Source organism: Artemia sp. Qi Xiang Cuo, chromosome 20, assembly GCF_049724085.1.
Source record: "Artemia sp. Qi Xiang Cuo chromosome 20, ASM4972408v1, whole genome shotgun sequence".
Classification (NCBI taxonomy): Eukaryota; Metazoa; Arthropoda; class Branchiopoda; order Anostraca; family Artemiidae; genus Artemia; species Artemia sp. Qi Xiang Cuo.
Window position 1 is genome coordinate 35264067 of NC_142813.1, and position 14190 is coordinate 35278256.

The 14190-nt window shown below is 33.2% G+C and overlaps 1 pseudogene; it reads right to left on the reverse strand.

Annotated features, from left to right (window-relative positions):
• Positions 1 to 12912: 12912 nt before the first annotated feature.
• LOC148940146 (casein kinase I pseudogene) lies at positions 12913 to 13890 on the reverse strand (annotated as a pseudogene).
• Between the last annotated feature and the right edge of the window lie 300 nt (positions 13891 to 14190).

Here is a 14190-nt window from a genome sequence, read left to right on the forward strand (position 1 = left end):
TCACGTCATAGTTCTAATAAAACTATGACGTCATTCATTATTTATCTAGTAGGATATCCGGCAAGATGGTTCTAATGAGGTACTTTTGTTTTGATCTATTTTTAGGAGTTCTGGGTTTTTATATTTCTTAGCATTGGGCGTGATCGTCTCTCAGTAGGTAGTTCGTTCTTTATTATAAATAACGTGGTTAAAGTCAATTTTCTGGATTTTCATGCCAATATATTTCCCTTGCTGTTCAAGCCAAGGGACAGAAAGTTTCTTATACAGGGGTTTCGGACAAGGCGGTTCTAATGGTGTACTTTTTGTTTTGATCTAACTCCTCTGTTAGGAACTATGGGTTTTTATATTTCTTAACATTGGACGTGATCGTCTCTTACTAGGTTGCTAGCTACCGCTGCAACCCGGATACTTCTCGATGCGCCTAGTCGGTTGAATACCTTTGCTTTTCTCTTTTCAAGATACTATCTCTGTTGTTTGTGTAGTACTGTTTTTTAAAATTGCGTATAGCTTGCTTCGATCTAACAATTATTCTAATCAAGAATGAGAGAATTTACATCTGTGTCGTTATTAAGTATTAATTATGACGTCACGGCGTAATGATTTTATTGACGTCAAGGCGCAATGATATTATTTCATGACGTCATCAGAAACAACAATATAATTTCGTGTTTTTCTATTCACTTCATAGCTCTAATATAAAGCTACGACATTCATTATTTATCTAGTAGGATTTCAGACAAGGTAGTTCTAATGATGTACTTTTGTTTTGATCTTACTCTATTTTTAGGACTTTTGTTATATTTCTTAGCATGGGACTGATCGTCTCTTACTAGGTTGCTAGCTACTGCTGCAACCCAAATTCACATATATATTTATTTATGAGAGGCAGCCTGGCCGAGTGGTCCAAGACACTGGTGTTAGCCACCAGTCTCTTTGGAGGCTTGGGTTCAAATCTTTCCGCTGGTATACGATTATGTTTGAAAGACTGCAGTGTGAAAAGACATCAAAAATGCAGTTTTTTGTGGAAAAATTTATTCTCTTTTAGAAATAATTTATTTTAGTTACTATAGATTTTTAACCCAATTAATTTCCTTTAAAATGAGCTATTGAACAACCCTCTACGATGTTCCAGTGCCAAGCTATCTGTGGAAAAGAAAAAGAAAAAAAAATATCCCGTTTGGGGAGAGTAACGTGGTTAAAGTCAATTTTCTTGATTTTCAAGCCAATATATTTCCCTTGCTGTTCAAGCCAAGGGACAGAAAGTTTCCTATACAGGGATTTCGGACAAGGCGGTTCTAATGGTGTACTTTTTGTTTTGATCCGACTCCTTTTTTAGGAACTATGGGTTTTTATATTTCTTAACATTGGACGTGATCGTCTCTTACTAGGTTGCTAGCTACCGCTGCAACCCTGATATAAGCTATTGAACAACTCTCTACGATGTTCCAGTGCCAAGCTATCTGTGGAAAAGAAAGAAAAAAGAAAAAAAATATCCTGTTTAGGCAGAATGTTGTAGTAGCTGCCACTTTTCTTGATTTTCAAGCCAATATATTTCCCTTGCTGTTCAAGCCAAGGGGCTGAAAGTTTACTATACAGGGGTTTCGCACAAGGCGGTTCTAATGGTGTAATTTTTGTTAGGAGCTATGGGTTTTTATGTTTCCTAACTCCTTTGTTAGGAGCTATGGGTTTTTATGTTTCTTAACATTGGACGTGATCGTCTCTTACTAGGTTGCTAGCTACCGCTGCAACCCAGATAAAAATTCGATGATCGAGCCTTTGTGTAACCCGGATTTAAAAATGTAATAAATAAATATGTAACCCGGATATCTTATATGTAACTTTTATTTTATGAGTCTTCGATAGTCTAATGGTAAGTATGTCCACTTGTTACCTGGGAGAATGAGGTTCGATTCCCCGTCGGGGAGAACTTTTAATATGTTGAATTAAAAGCACTATCTTTTCAATTTAAAATTTAAAAAAGAAACTTGTTTATTTAAATTCTAGCTAAAATATTGAATATAATATGAGTGAACCACAGTGTTCAGTTTCTTTGGACTTGAGTTCGTTTTTTAACTATAAATACAAACAGGAAAAAGCCTACGGCTTTTTCTTTTTTTAAATAGTAAGAGACGAAACTCAAACAATCAAGTAGCTAACTAAGTTCAATGCATGGAATGATTTGTTATTTCAGTGGTCGTCTTTTAATGTAAAAATATATACTATAGTTAAGTGGCCCATATAATTTAGTATAGGCAAGAGGTCGTACTTTATTATAAAACTGACAACATTTCTTTTGGATATTACTATGAAGCTTTGCCAAGGAATTTCTAGCCGACTTTTCAACAGCATCCGCTCTTTCAAAGAGAATTTTAATCTGTAATTTTGAATACTTTTCGTGATCCTGGTTAAACATACGTAACATGTTTTTCAATTTACGAAGATCAGCCTGCATTTTTGCCATCTTCTTGTATTTCTGAATGTAATTTTTCCCTTTGTCCTTATGCGATCTTCGGTACAACCTCGCAGAGAATTTGATTTTTTCATTATAGCTTTTGTCACCCGAGTATCTACCCATGATTCTGGTTGCAACTTTTTTCTTATGTTTGTTTCGGTGATCTTCATCATTATCATACCGTTCCCTGCTCTTTTGTCTAGCCTGCTCAATTGTTGCTTCTCTATAAAGTTTATCATTTTGATAACGCTCCTTGATCTTTTGTCTAGCCTGCTCAATTCTTGCTTCTCTGTAATTTTCATCATTACCATAACGTTCCTTTATGTTTTTTGAGTCTTTATCAATTTGTTCTTTTCGTTAATCTTGATCATTTTCATAAAGTTCCCTGCTCTTTTTTCTAGCCTGCTCAATTGTTGATTCTCTATAAAGTTTATCATTTTGATAACGCTCCATGATCTTTTGTATAGCCTGCTCAATTCTTGCTTCTCTGTAATGTTCATCATTACCATACCGTTCCTTGATCTTTTGTTTGGCTGTATCAATTTTTGCATATCTATAATCTTCATCATTGTGATAACACATCTTGCTGTTTTCTTTTGCTCTCTCAATTATTACTTCTCAATACGCCTGGTCGGTTGAATACCTTTGTTTTGCTCTCTCAATTTTTACTTCTCGATACGCCTGGTCGGTTGAATACCTTTGCTTTTCTCTTTTCAAGATACTAGCTCTGTTGTTTGTGTAGTACTCTTTCTTCAAATTGCGTATAGCTTGCTTCGATCTAACCATTATTCTAATCAAGAATGAGAGAATTTTCAGTTTTGACTTTCCTTATATACTAATTATGACGTCACTCTATTCACGTCATAGCTCTAATATAAAACTATGATGACGTTCATTATTTATCTAGTAGGGTTTCAGACAAGGTATTTCTAATGATGTACTTTTGTTTTGATCTGACTCTATTTTTACGAGTTTTGGGTTTTTATATTTCTTAGCATTGAACTGATCGTCTATTACTAGGTTGCTAGCTACTGCTGCAACCCAAATTCACATATATATTTATTTATGAGAGGCAGCCTGGCCGAGTGGTCCAAGGCACTGGTGTTAGCCACCAGTCTCTTCAGAGGCGTGGGTTCAATTCTTACCGCTGGTATACGATTATGTTTGAAAGACTGCAGTGTGAAAAGACATCAAAAATGCAGTTTCTGGTGGAATAATTTATTCTCTTTTAGAAATAATTTATTTTAGTTACTATAGATTTTTAACCCAATTAATTTCCTTTAAAATGCGCTATTGAACAACCCTTTAAGATGTTCCAGTGCCAAGCTATCTGTGGAAAAGAAAAAAGAAAAAAAAAGAAAAAAAAAGAAAAAAATATCCCGTTTAGGCAGATTGTAGTAGTAGCTGCCACGTTTCTTGATTTTCAAGCCAATATTTTTCCCTTGCTGTTCAAGCCAAGGGACAGAAATTTTACTATGCAGGGGTTTCGGACAAGGCGGTTCTAATGGTGTACTTTTTGTTTTGATCTGACTCTTTTTTTAAGAACTATGGGTTTTTATATTTCTTAACATTGGACGTGATCGTCTCTTGCTAGGTTGCTAGCTACCGCTGCAACCCGGATTACAATAAGGAAAAAGCCTATGGCTTTTTTGAATTGTAATAGTAAGAGACGACCTGGTTACAAACTATGATTATGGAATCATTGATCAATCTTTAACATGAAATGTTTTTTACTGTAATGGTTTGTTCTTTACTAGGTTTCAGCCATCTCTAAAGCCATGATACTGATGGAAATTACATAATCCCTATTTATGATTCAGTTAACATGGGCCAGGTGTCGTCCTTTATGTAGTTGCTAGCTACCGCTGCAACCCGGATAATCCTCTTTTAATGTAACTCTTACTAGGTTGCTAGCTACCGCTGCAACCCAGATTCCAGTTAATATAGACTATAGTTCGCTCTTTAATGTAAAAATAGTAAGAGTCTAGCCTTAAGCAATCAAATAGTTAACTAAATCAAATGTATGTAATGGGTTTTTATTCCAATGGTCGTCGATATGAGCTAGAACTCGTTCTTAATTATTAAGGTTAGTTAAGTGGCCTATACATGTTAGTATGGGCAAGAGTTGGTTCTTTATTATAACCCTGATAACAAACAGGAAAATATTACAAACAGGAAAAAGCCTCCGGCTTTTTCTTCTTTGAAATAGTAAGAGACGAACCTCAAACGATCAAGCAGCTAACTAAGTCCAATGCATGCAATAACTTTTTAGTCCAATGATCGTCTTTTAATGTAACACATCAGTTACTATGGGAGAGAGATCGTTCTTTAGTGTAACAACTGTGGAACAGTTTACAGATGTAATGGGAAATTTTATACATCACTGTGAATATATGTAGGCATAATTGTTCTTTACTTAGTTTCAGCTTTAATTCGATGATCCAGACTTTATGTACTAACTACATCCAAAGACTATGACGTCATTGATTAATATTGTATATAAAAAATTAAGTTTTTCGTAAAAAAAAATTAATTAAAAAAAAAAATAAGTACACATAGCGCTAGATCTAGAGATTTCCTTTAAAATGAGCCATTGAACAACTCTCTACGATGTTCCAGTGCCAAGCTATCTTTGGAAAAGAAAGAAAAAAATATCCCGTTTGGGGACAATAACGTGGTAAAAGTCTATTTTCTTGATTTTCAAGCCAATATATTTTCTTTGTTATTCAAGCCAAAGGACGGTAAGTTTCCTTTATGGAGGATTTGGACAAGGCGGTTCTAATGGTGTACTTTTTGTTTTGATCTGACTCTTTTTTAGGAGCTACGGGTTTTTATATTTCTTAACATTGGAGGTGATCGTCTCTTACTAGGTCGCTAGCTACCGCTGCAACCCAGACTAGGTTTCAGCCATCTCTACAGCCATGATACTATTGGAAATTACATAATCCCTATTTATGTTTTAGTTAACATGGACAAGGTGTCGTTCTTTATTGTATTCTTATGACTCGTCATAATACTTTATTATGAAGTCATAACACTTCTTATGACTCGTATCAAATATCCATAACCTAACAAAAAGTAAAACTAATTTTTTAATTTTCAGGTATTTTGTTAGTTTGAATGAAAAGATTAAAATTATTGCTCAGATATCATAAAATAACTTTAGCGATTATAAACTGTAAAATAAGATATATTAAAAAACGGAATTTTTTGGTCTTAAACTACATAGTCAATCCCACATCGGGTAGTTAGAACCTAACCAAAAATAAAACTAATTTTAACATTTTAAGGTATTTTTCTAGCTTGTATTGAAATATTCAAACTATTGCTCGGATACCATGGATATTTTTGCAATTTACACAAGCTAATAAGAATATCCATTTATATAATTTATAAAGAATATAAATTAATATAGGTAAGAGGTCGTTCTTTATTATATCCAGTGCCAAACTATCTGTTGAATTACTAACCTATACTATAATTAATGGCGTATAAACTTTAGTATAGGCAAGAGGTCGTTCTTTATTTTAAATATAGGGAAGAATTCGATCTTTATTATATTTTGACAAAATTCATTCTACTTTAAAAAGTATTTTATTTTTAATTACAAAAGGCACTAGATGTTGCAATTGCCTTTAAAATGAGCTATTATACAGCCCTCTATGATTTTCCCGTGCCCAGCTAGCTGAGCAGGAAAAAAAAGCGGAAAGAAAAAAAATATCCCGTTTGTGGAGGATAACGTTGTAAAAGTCAATTTTCTGGATTTTCAAGCCAATATATTTTCTTTGTTATTCAAGCCTAAGGACGGTAAGCTTCTTTTATAGAGGATTCGGATAAGGCGGTTCTAATGGTGTACTTTTTGTTTTGATCCGACTCTTTTTTTAGGAGTTGGGGGGTTTTATATTTCTTAACATTGGAGGTGATCGTCTCTTACTAGGTTGCTAGCTACCGCTGCAACCCGGATACTACTTTTGATTTATATTTCAGTTACTATGAGCAAGCTTTCTTTCTTTATTATAATTCAAATCCAGGTCGAAGGAATTTTTTACCACCTTTGTTTTCAACTATACTCTGTCTCGTGTTTTAAATTAAAAACCACAGAAAATCAGGCAACTAAGCTATTCAATTACATGCTGTTGTTTGTTATTTACTAATTTTCAGATCGATCCTTTATGTATTTCTAAGAAGTACGCCTCCGTATATTCACTGTGTTGTCGAACATTTTCCATTGCATCTATAAACTGTTCCGCAGTTGCCAATCCATACCTTGGAAGCTTTTCGTTAAACTGACAACATTTCTTTTGGATATTGCCATGAAGCTTTGCCAAAGCATTTCTAGCCGACTTTTCAACAGCATCCGCTCTTTCAAAGAGAATTTTAATCTGTAATTTCGAATACTTTTCGTGATCCCGATAAAACATGCGTAAAATGTTTCTCAATTTACAAAGATCAGCCTGCATTTCTGCCATCTTCTTGTATTTCTGAATGTAATTTTTCCCTTTGTCCTTATGCGTTCTTCGGTACAACCTCGCAGAGAATTTAATTTTTTCATTATAGCTTTTGTCACCCCAGTATCTACCCATTATTCTGGTAGCAACTTTTTTCTTATGTTTGTTTCGGTAATCTATATCGTTATCATACCGTTCCTTGCTCTTTTGTTTCGCTGTCTCAATTTTCCCTTCTCGATACCCCTGATCCGTAAGATACCTCTGTTTTGCTCTGTCATATTTCATTTTCTTAAATCCTGGATCACAAGACATCTTAGTAGCAATCCTTACGCGTGCTCGAGCTTTATTGCGTTTGGTGGCATTTTTATCTCTTTTAAATAAACTTTTCTTATATTTCAGGATGTTAGCTTTATTTTTTGTGTAGTAAAGTTTTCTATTAGTAGAAATTTGGATTGTTCTATTTTGATATTGTTTTTGGTTATTCTTTCTTTTTTTCCACTCGCGTGAGACCATATTTTTTCAAGATTTAAAATTATTAAGCACACAAAATCCCGTGTCGAGTATCTAAAACCTAGCATAAAACAAAACTAATTTTAAAATTTTCAGGTATTTATCTTGTTTGAATTACAAAATTAGTATTATTGGTTAGACACCATAAATATTTTTGCAGTTTAAATAATAAGTTTAGTGATTCTGGACTGAAAACTAAAATAATTGCAATTATGAGACAATAATATGGAGATATGTACTTTACGGGTTACAGGATACAATAATAAATTTGAACTGAGATGAAAAAAAAATTTCTTCCAGGAGACAAAAAGCAAAACTAATTTTAGAATTTTCATGTATTTTTGTTGTTTAAATTAAAAAATTACTATTACTGATTAGGCATCATAAATATTTTTGCAGTTTACATAATAATTTTAGCGATTAAGCCAAAAAAGAAAATTTTGGTTCCAGGAGTTTCGGTTACTATTGAGACAAGTAGCTATTATTACTATAGAGTTCATTACATGGACTGTTTAATTGCTTCAAAATTCAAATATCTTTGAAAAGACTGCAGTATGATAATACATCAAAAATGCAATTTTTTTGACAAAATTGATTCTACTTTAAAAAGTATTTTATTTTTAAATACAAAAGTGACTAGATGTTGCAATTTCCTTTAAAATGAGCTATTATACAGCTCTCTATGATTTTCCAGTGCCCAGCTAGCTGAGCAGAAAGAAAAAGCGGAAAGAAAAAATATCCCGTTTGTGGAGAATAACGTGGTAAAAGTCAATTTTCTTGATTTTCAAGCCAATATATTTTCTTTGTTATTCAAGCCAAAGGGCGGTAAGTTTCCTTTATAGAGGATTCGGACAAGGCGGTTCTAATGGTGTACTTTTTGTTTTGATCTGACTCTTTTTTTAGGAGTTGGGGGGTTTTATATTTCTTAACATTGGAGGTGATCGTCTCTTACTAGGTTGCTAGCTACCGCTGCAACCCGGATAAGTGGCGTATAAAATTTAGTATAGGCAAAAGGTCGTTCTTTATTATAAATGAATTAAAAGCACTATCTTTTCAGTTTAAAATTTAAAAAAGAAACTTGTTTATTTACATTCTAGTTAAAATAATGAATATAATATGAATGAACCACAGGGTTCAGTTTCTTTGGACCTGAGTTCGTTTTTTAACTATAAATACAAACAGGAAAAAGCCTACGGCTTTTTCTTCTTTAATAGTAAGAGACGAAACTCAAACAATAACTAAGTCCAATGTATGGAATGGTTTATTATTTCAGTTATCGTCTTTTAATGTAAACCATTGAACAACTTTCTACGGTGTTCCAGTGCCATGCTATCTGTTGAATTACTAACCTATACTATAATTAAGTGGCGTATAAAATTTAGTATAGGCAAGAGGTCGTTCTTTATTATATACACCTGGAACCACCATATATCAGTTAGTATGGGAGAAAGATCGTTCTTTACTGTAAAAAACAGGAAAAAGCCTACGGCTTTTTCTTCCTTCAAATAGTAAGAGACGAAACTCAAACAATCAAGTAGCTAAATCCAATGTATGGAATGGTTTGCTATTTCAGTGATCGTCTTTTAATGTAACTGCAACCCGAATTATGTAATTAATAGGTTTCTAGCTACCGCTGCAACCTAGATATTCTTATTTCTGCTACTATGGGCTAAGGTTCGTTCTCTACTGTAAAACTAGCAAAACATTTTTTAAGTCTGATGAAGATTTAACTGATGTGTCAAAAGTAAGTTTGTAAGTCGACGATTTTGTTTTGGCCTTATTATAATTGGTATGGTGAAATATTAATATGCATATGGTTCTTAAATCATACTTTTTTACGGTCCCATATGGTCTAGTGGCTAGGATAGTTAACTTTCAATTAACAGGCCCGGGTTCGATTCCCGGTGTGGAAAAGTGTTTTACTCTATAATCTTCGAACATTCGAACCTTTTATAATTTATAATGATGTATAATATAAATACTGTAATCTTAACTATAGTGAAGTTGCCTACGCAAGTTAGTATAGGGAAGAGTTCGATCTTTATTATAAATGCAATTGCTCCTTCCAAAATTAATATACGAATTTTCTAAGAAGTACGCCTCCGTATATTCACTGTGTTGTCGAACATTTTACATTGCATCTATAAACTGTTCCGCAGTTGCCAATCCATACCTTGGAAGCTTTTCGTTAAACTGACAACATTTCTTTTGGATATTGCCATGAAGCTTTGCCAAAGCATTTCTAGCCGACTTTTCAACAGCATCCGCTCTTTCAAAGAGAATTTTAATCTGTAATTTCGAATACTTTTCGTGATCCCGATAAAACATGCGTAAAATGTTTCTCAATTTACAAAGATCAGCCTGCATTTTTGCCATCTTCTTGTATTTCTGAATGTAATTTTTCCCTTTGTCCTTATGCGTTCTTCGGTACAACCTCGCAGAGAATTTAATTTTTTCATTATAGCTTTTGTCACCCCAGTATCTACCCATTATTCTGGTAGCAACTTTTTTCTTATGTTTGTTTCGGTAATCTATATCGTTATCATACCGTTCCTTGCTCTTTTGTTTCGCTGTCTCAATTTTCCCTTCTCGATACCCCTGATCCGTAAGATACCTCTGTTTTGCTCTGTCATATTTCATTTTCTTAAATCCTGGATCACAAGACATCTTAGTAGCAATCCTTACGCGTGCTCGAGCTTTATTGCGTTTGGTGGCATTTTTATCTCTTTTAAATAAACTTTTCTTATATTTCAGGATGTTAGCTTTATTTTTTTGTGTAGTAAAGTTTTCTTTCTATTAGTAGAAATTTGGATTGTTCTATTTTGATATTGTTTTTGGTTATTCTTTCTTTTTTTCCACTCGCGTGAGACCATATTTTTTCAAGATTTAAAATTATTAAGCACACAAAATCCCGTGTCGAGTATCTAAAACCTAGCATAAAACAAAACTAATTTTAAAATTTTCAGGTATTTATCTTGTTTGAATTACAAAATTAGTATTATTGGTTAGACACCATAAATATTTTTGCAGTTTAAATAATAAGTTTAGTGATTCTGGACTGAAAACTAAAATAATTGCAATTATGAGACAATAATATGGAGATATGTACTTTACGGGTTACAGGATACAATAATAAATTTGAACTGAGATGAAAAAAAAATTTCTTCCAGGAGACAAAAAGCAAAACTAATTTTAGAATTTTCATGTATTTTTGTTGTTTAAATTAAAAAATTACTATTACTGATTAGGCATCATAAATATTTTTGCAGTTTACATAATAATTTTAGCGATTAAGCCAAAAAAGAAAATTTTGGTTCCAGGAGTTTCGGTTACTATTGAGACAAGTAGCTATTATTACTATAGAGTTCATTACATGGACTGTTTTATTGCTTCAAAATTCAAATATCTTTGAAAAGACTGCAGTATGAAAATACATCAAAAATGCAATTTTTTTGACAAAATTGATTCTACTTTAAAAAGTATTTTATTTTTAAATACAAAAGTGACTAGATGTTGCAATTTCCTTTAAAATGAGCTATTATACAGCTCTCTATGATTTTCCAGTGCCCAGCTAGCTGAGCAGAAAGAAAAAGCGGAAAGAAAAAAATATCCCGTTTGTGGAGAATAACGTGGTAAAAGTCAATTTTCTTGATTTTCAAGCCAATATATTTTCTTTGTTATTCAAGCCAAAGGGCGGTAAGTTTCCTTTATAGAGGATTCGGACAAGGCGGTTCTAATGGTGTACTTTTTGTTTTGATCTGACTCTTTTTTTAGGAGTTGGGGGGTTTTATATTTCTTAACATTGGAGGTGATCGTCTCTTACTAGGTTGCTAGCTACCGCTGCAACCCGGATTATTTTGTTTAAAATTTTCAGAAATTATTCTAGTTTCAGTTGACAAATAAGATTTTTTTTTTCAAGGAATCGAGCAGCTAACTAAGTCCCAATATATACAATGGTATGTTCTTCGAATGATCTCTTTTAATTATGTTCCTAGCTACCGCTGCAAACCGGAACTATTAAAAAAATATTTTATCTTTAATTACAGAAGGAACTAGATATAGCAAGTTTTACTATTGAGACGAGTCACTCTTACTATACAACATACAGTTCGTTATCACGAATTATTTGCTTTGATGTATCTATTGGTATCAAAATCTCGTTCTTTAGAGTTTCGGTTACTATTGAGACAAGTAGATATTATTACTATAGAGTTCATTACCATGAACTGTTTGATTGCTTCAAAATTCAAATATCTTTGAAAAGACTGCAGTATAAAAATACATCAAAAATGCAATTTTTTTGACAAAATTGATTCTACTTTAAAAAGTATTTTATTTTTAATTACAAAAGTGACTAGATGTAGCAATTTCCTTTAAAATGAGCTATTATACAGCTCTCTATGATTTTCCGGTGCCCAGCTAGCTGACGAGAAAGAAAAAGCGGAAAGAAAAAAATATCCCGTTTGTGGAGAATAACGTGGTTAAAGTCAATTTTCTTGATTTTCAAGCCAATATATTTTCTTTGTTATTCAAGCCAAAGGGTGGTCAGTTTCTATTATAGGGGTTTCGGACAAGGCGGTTCTAATGGTGTACTTTTTGTTTTGATCTGAATCTTCTTTAAGGAATTATGGGTTTTTATATTTCTAAACATTGGAAGTGATCGTCTCTTACTAGGTTGCTAGCTACCGCTGCAACCCGGATAATGCTGCAACCCAAATTCACATATATATTTATTTATGAGAGGCAGCCTGGCCGAGTGGTCCAAGACACTGGTGTTAGCCACCAGTCTCTTCGGAGGCGTGGGTTCAAATCTTACCGCTGGTATACGATTATGTTTGAAAGACTGCAGTGTGAAAAGACATCGAAAATGCAGTTTTTGGTGGAAAAATTTATTCTCTTTTAGAAATAATTTATTTTAGTTACAAAAGGTTTTTAACCCAATTAATTTCCTTTAAAATGAGCTATTGAACAACCCTCTACGATGTTCTAGTGCTAAGCTATCTCTGGATACAAAAAAAAAGAAAAGAGAAAAAAATATCCCGTTTGGGGAGAATAACGTGGTTAAAGTCAATTTTCTTGATTTTCAAGCCAATATATTTCCCTTGCTGTTCATGCCAAGGGACAGAAAGTTTTCTATACATGGGTTTCGGACAAGGCGGTTCTAATGGTGTACTTTTTGTTTTGATCTGACTCCTTTTTTAGGAACTATGGGTTTTTATATTTCTTAACATTGGACGTGATCGTCTCTTACTAGGTTGCTAGCTACCGCTGCAACCCGGATCTCCATGTTTAAGTTAGGTTAGGTTAGGCTAGATTACGTTATGTTAGGTTAGGTTAAGTTAGGTTAGGTTAGCCTACGTACGCGCGCGTACATAGGCTAACCTAACCTAACCTAACTTAACCTAACCTAAATATTTCTGTAAAAACAAATCACTCATTTCGGCAAGGAAGTTGCCACAGTATATCTGAGAGTAATCTCCTTCGACACTGAATGATTCGAGATCAATGCACTCTGTTGTAACGATCAATCTTAATATTAATCTTTTCCCAGTCATAAGTGAAATCATACTGAATATTCAGTTTATCAGCAAGATTTCTGAAGATATCAGTTAGATATGAATAATTTGGAGCTTCTGCAAACTTCAAGTTTCGGCAGTAGTTCAAGTACAAACCAAATTCTGTTGGTATGCTTTCACATAGAGTAGATATGCTGGTGGACTTTTTAGATTTGTATATTTTGTCTAATAAGTCTAATTTTGAAGTGGCTTTTAAGTTTTGCCACGGAAGATCACCCTTCACAAAATGTACCAATACATATCCTAGTGATTCAAGATCATCTCGGCGGCTTTGTTCAAGACCTTCATGTGCATTTAAAGAAGCATACTTAAGATTTCCTATTTTATACTTATTGCACTTCACTTTTATCTTTAAGTCTTTCGAATACTGTCTTGTATAGGAAAAACTAGTAAGGAAAACTTTTTTAACGTCTGTATAGTCTTTTATACCCATAGAAAAACTACTTGGATGAATGTTCCCATGAATAAAAAATTTAGAATGAACATATTTTAGTCTTTCCAGCATTTGATCAGCTAGAATCAAGACTGTCTTGAGGCTAAACTTCAGACTACAAGACGTAAACAGTTCTTGTAGTGAAGGTCCTAAAATATTCGTTACCAATACGTTGTACTCATTCTCCTGATCACAACACTTGACTTCAGGTACACCATTTTCAGTGTCTTGAAGTGTCTTGGAATTATCGATGTCACGAATTACCTCGTTTTTTTCCTTAGAGCCCAACTTGATAAGTACATCTTCGTTGCTGTCCATGTCTTTTGCATAGTACGTATGACAAACATCGTTGCGTCGAATTTTTACAACTAGACGATATTTCCCTAAAAGAATAGTTTCATGTTCAGGTGCCTCAAAAACTGCGATTTTATCTAATGCTGGCTCTTTTTTCGTCCCTTTCTTTTGACTCATTTTTCGCATTATAAATCAGACGATATCTTGTCAGTACTTAAAATCATTCTCCTAAAAAATGTGTCCCGGAGTTAGAACGTAGTAAAAAAAAAAACAATTTTTTTAATTTTCAGGGTTTTTCTAGTTTTAATTAAATAGTTAGAATTATTACTCAGACACCATAAATATTTTTGCAATTTGCTTAATAACTTTAGCGATACTGAACTGAGAACTAAAATAAAATAAAATTATCTTATCGAAAGATAAACGTGTAAATATTTTATATTCATTTAATACGTAATATACAATATTTATACACAA